The following is a 5,922-nucleotide window of genomic DNA, read 5'->3' as shown; positions in this document are numbered from 1 at the left end:
CGACATAGCATTGGGGTAGTCTTCCCTAGGACTAGAAGTGGGTTGGACCGAGCCATACCCGTTAGATGTATGTCCTCGAAGTCAAGTTGGCCGACACATATAACCTTTCTAGTGGTATAGATTTGTAATTGAATATAATAAATAGGATTATTTTCTCATTCATGTAGAGTCATGTATCTATAAATCATCCAAAAAATTAATAGGATGATGACACATATTCTCAAGAGTTGAGAATTTAAGACATATGTCAGTAGTAATTAATTCTTAAATACTTTCGATCGATAGATCATCACGAAGATGGTGATTGATCCGATTAGATTGATGCATGGATCGCTTTTCTCCGGATAGACAAGTCTCGAATCTACAGTGTGGAGACACTAGAGCGAGAATGCAGATGATTGTCAGAGAACAATGATACTGAGCATGATCAACACAACTAGTCATATGGATGTCTATCCATTCGTTAGTGATGACTCGATGCTGTAGTGGTGTAAGTAGTCCTCAGACCTACGGTGCCTCAATTGTTCACAGTAGGATTGTTATACTTTGACTATACATAAACATAGTCCCTAGCCATATGGATCCTTATAGTGAACGTTGGCTGCAGTAGGTTCACTGTAGGAATAGGGTGCGCATCAAGATGAGATTTATCGATCTTGACAGATAAGGAGTAGTTCTATATTATATATGAGACTGAGTTCAAAAGACTATGATCATGGCAGAGCAAACGATAGAAAAGAGTTTTCATAAGATTTCACTTATGAACTCGAATCGATTGAATATTACATATAACAAACGATGAAATTTGATGAGTTATCCATAACCTCCATCTTGTCGAAACTCATGATAGAGGGATCGAATCATACGATAACTGCATCTAGAGGTTCAATATTTCATTCTGTTAGATTGTCACTATATACTGCTAGATATCATTAATAGATTGTAAGACTCGTCAAGCATCGTCTTAATGATCGATGATCTTTGATGGATAGAATTAGAATCGTTCCAACCTATCGAAAGGAGTTTCAATGATATTATGATAGAGATCATAATATATCTCACTATCAGACAGAGTAGAACCTATGGGATCACACATAAAAGAGATGTTTATCCGATTAGATGGTTGATCTGTGATTATAAATCACAAAGAGATCTAATCATCAATATGATTGATGATTGATCCAATGTAATTATTGTAATTGTCAAACTTACTAAGTGTTAGTGAGTTGTAGGAAGATTAATTAGTAATTGGATTACTAATTCGCTCAATTTGATTGAGTGATGGGACTAAAATCAAGTTTAATTGAATTGAATTCAATTTAGTTTGGTTTACATTTGATTAGATCAAGCTTAATTAAGTTATGAGATAGTTCAATTACAAGAGAGATCAATTCCTGATTTGATCAGACTTTGGTTTAACTAATTTTTTAATTAGATTAGGACCAAATTAGTTAAGTTTGGATTTTCAATTAGACTAGAATTTGACCTTTCTTTTGGTGCAACCAAATCTGATTTGATTGAGGATTAGTTAAGCCACCAAAAGAGAGTCCAGTATGACTGGGACTCTCTCTCCCAATGCCCCATAAGGAGCTACTCATAACACCTCACGCTACCTTATATTTAGCATGTAAAAATCAATGCCCAAGCCCCTTAATGCCTTCTCTTTTATCCAAGCCACTTTTGGATAATGTTTGGTTTTATTTTGAATCTTTGTTAGATAAGGATTCAACCTTATCTCTTTCTTATTTGGATGCTAATCAAAGGATTGAAAAAAGCGTGAAAAATCAGATTAAATCTAATTTTATCATGAAAAATAAGAGAGGCTTGCTCACGGTGAAAAGGCCATGCTCCAAATATTCTTACATGCCTAAGAATTAGGATGTGGCATCCAAGAGTTGGATGCCCCCAAACACCTCCTAAAAATCCTGATCGACCACTATAAAATAGGATCCTTTTGGCGTGAGGTTGTGAAGAGTTAACATGACAAAAAATTTAAAAATCTATTTCTTCCTTGGCATGAGAAAAATAAAGGAATAGTTTCTCTTGCCATGGGTTTGAGAAGCTTTTTAATGAGGAAAAATCTGATAAGAGATCAGATTTTATGCATGAGTTTTAGAGAGGAAGAGTTCCTCTTTCGAGGCATGAAGAAATAAGAGAAATGGTTCTTTTGTGCATGAAAGAAAGAGAAGAAAGAGTTCTTCTCAAGATTTCTAGCGTAGAGATCTCATATGTGAGCTCTAAAAAGAAAAGGAGAGAGTCTCCTTATTTTTCATCCTCTTTTTTCTCTGCTACTTCATCTTTCTTAGAGAGTCTTAGTGATCGATGGAGATCAGCAAAATCAACTATCAAGAGGCATCTTTTTCAAGGGAGCTAGCATTCCAATGAAGATGCAGGCTTTCGATTAGATTCGAGGACCTCGTGTGGATATCTGTAGAGGTTAGATGCGTGTACGGCTATTCGAGGATCTTAGAGTATACCATGATCATCAGCTGTGAAAATCATCAACCCACGTTAAGGTATAAAGATCAGATCTCTGATTTATTTTTTTTATGTGTTCATAATCAGATTTTAGATTGGATCATTCATGTTCACATGTTAGATCCTATTAGGTGGTTTATAAATTTGATCTAATGTATGCAAAGATTAAAGTATTTAAATTAAATTTTTATTTTCACTATAAATTTGAAAATTTTTTAAATACCTGCATGAAATCAACCTAATCTAATAGTGGTATCAGAGTAAGATTCTGATATGAACATGATTTGATTTAGATCTAAAATCTAATTTATAGAAATTAGATATGAAGTTAATTAAATGTTAAACATCATTCTGATATAAGATTGTCCTAACATAACTCGGTTATGCTGTATGGTTATCCTAGAATGATGTTAAACATTAAAACTTGTATGATCTAAAATTTCTACTACAAATGTGATATGTTTATGATGTTATTTCAGATCTGAAATTATTTTAGATCTGAAATAAATCGTGTTTGCTTCAGATCTAAAATTAGTTTCAGATCTGAAGATGTTTTGTATTGATTAGTTCAGATCTAAAATTTATTTCAGATCAAAATTCAGATCTAAAATTTTGTTTCAAGATCTAAAAATTTTGCACATTGGGTTCATGGGTAGACTAGATTGGATCTGTAATCTGATTACAGTCTTTAAGATTTTTGATTGGCACATGATAGGCTCAATCGAGATGGATAATTGATCGAGTCGAATCAAGGAGTTGATTGTGATTAGGTCAAGACAATTCGAGATCAAAATAATAGTTGTATGATCGAATCGATTAAGCTGCATGTGTCAAAAATCATTGGCCCATAATCTGGCCTTGGCTCAGTGGCTTGAGTTTCGATCACTTTGGCTAGCCCAATTAAAAATTGATCAGGATCACTTGGTATCTGAGGTAAGCAATTTGAGCAATGATTATTTAATTAGGACCGTTACTATTGGCAGCGGGGAGCATCCCATCAATCTCTTGCTTACCTAGCCAACTATGATCAGTTTTGAACTTAGGTGCCTAATGATTTGAGCCGAACCCATGCCCTAATCAAGTTAAAGATTTGTATGAGATGTAAATTAAAAGAAATCTAAATTAAAAATCTCCTTAATAATATTAAGTCGAGGAATCTTTCATCATTTAAAGTGTCGTGTCCTCTTCGATATTGATTGTTTTCGACTAGATATAATGGTTCAGTTGCATCAAGAGAGAAGCAACCACTCTATATGTGGGATAAAAATGGAGTTGGATCCAAGATCTGTCAGGTAAGGATCCAATCACGGCTTCACTCAAGCTCAATGGTAGGTTTAACTTAACTAAGAAATGAGATCAAAATTTATTGGGTGAGGTTTCAAGGCTTAGAGATCAAGTTCGCTGTAATTTGTTTGAGAAGTATTGGACAAAAGTTATCCACTCATTGATTGACACATTCATCAAGATCTATCAGGTGAGATGGTGTGTCAATCAGTGGAACCACAGCACCCGTTAGGAATCCTAACTCACGAAAGAGTTCTCATTTTTCTGCTCGAGGAGTGTAGGGATTCGCAAAACTAATGGGAGATAGTTTGTTTTTAAAATAAAACTCTTAAAATAAACTAAATAAATTAATTATAAAAATTTAACTAGAATCTTCTTCTCTCTGCTAGAAAATGTCTATCTCCAATCTTAGTTTCATTTTTAGAAAACAATCAACTAACCAGACCCAATTATAAAGACTAGCTCAGGAATCTAAAAATTATTTTTGAGTTTCGAGAAGCTTAGTTATGTCAAAAATCAGAAAATCCTAATGTGACCAAACCTTCCAACCACTGATCAATGGGAAGCACTGAAAAATTGGATGGATGATCGTAATAAGGTCAGGTGTAACATATTGGCATCTAAGTCAAATGATTGCAATACTGACATAAGGTCACATAGACTACTAGGGCTATGTCGACTCACCTACAAAAGTTGTATGGTGAGATAAGCGATCTATGCATTATGAAGTATCTGAAAGACTCCAACGCTAAGATGAATTAAAAGCAGTCGGTCTATGATCATCATTTGATAATGATCAAAAATCTGAAGGAGCTTGAGAAGCTTGGTATGATCATACATAAGGAATTGCAAGTAGATTTGATCCAACAATTTCTTACTGGTTCGTATGGGTAGTTTATAATATACTATCATATGAACGGGATTGATTGCACCCTAATCGAGTTATTAGACATATAGGTGACCACTTAGAGACCTTAAAGAGTTCAAAAGGCATAGTTCTCATTATGGAATGGAGAAACTATCAAGAATATTTGGAAACCCTGAAAGAAAAATGTAAGTGACACATCTTTAATTAGAAGGTATGTCAGATCTGCTCGATAATTTTCATAAAGGCTACTGTACCATTTATTTTTGAAAATGAAATAGTTAGATGTGGCTTTATGATTAAAAATCTCCATCATTTACATGTTGATATGAATGTATCCGAGCAGATAGTGAATGTCGTTGGATCTGAAAAATCCAATGATGAGATAACCTCAAGTATATGTGGAAGTTTAGGCAAGATCATATAGGAGAAGAAAGGATTAATAGATTGGAGATGGATGGACCTTTGAGCTCGATGACTATTGAGTTATATCTAGTCTGTGAGTCTTATCTTCAAGAAAATATGGTTAAACTATCTTTTGTGAGATATGAAAAAAAGACTACTAAGATACTTATTTTGGTACACACTAGCATGTATGGTACATTTGATGTGGGAGCCAGACGAGGTTATCTTTATTTAATTACCCTTACCATTGATTGTCCACGGTAAAGATACATGTATGAGATACACATATTTGAAGCCTTTGAAGTGTTTAAGAAATTCATATATGAAGTAGAGAAGCAAATCAAAAAAATTCTAAAGATATTTTGATCAGATCGAAGAGATTAATATATAAAATTTTTTTCAGTTATCTCAAAAAAAATAGTATAATCTCATAATGGATTCCATCTGAAATACCTCAACTCAACAGGGTTCAGAATGGAGAAGTCGGTCCTATTAGATATGGTTTGATTTATAATGAGCTTCACTAACCATATCGTTATTCATTTAGGGGATATGTTTAGCTTACCAATAATTAATTAGTAAATTAATTTTTTTTTTAAATCTGTTCTTACCACACCATATGAGATATAACATGATAAAAAATTGAGTCTTGATTATTTTAAGATTTAAAAATATTCGGTCCATGTCAAGCGATAGTAAGCAGACAAGATAGAGGTTAGATCTACGAGAGTTCATAGGGTATCCAAAAGAGTTTTGGGATACCAATTTTGCCTTTCAAAGGATCATAATATGATTATGACCCGACACATTATCTTCCTAGAAAATAGTTTATCCATAATGAAAATAGTGGGAGGCAATTATTGCTCGAAGAGAAAGTCTCTTAAAAGCAA

Source organism: Elaeis guineensis, chromosome 14 (genome assembly GCF_000442705.2).
Source record: "Elaeis guineensis isolate ETL-2024a chromosome 14, EG11, whole genome shotgun sequence".
Taxonomy (NCBI): Eukaryota; Viridiplantae; Streptophyta; class Magnoliopsida; order Arecales; family Arecaceae; genus Elaeis; species Elaeis guineensis.
The sequence above is the reverse complement of the archived record's forward strand: the minus strand, read 5'-3'. Positions refer to the sequence as shown.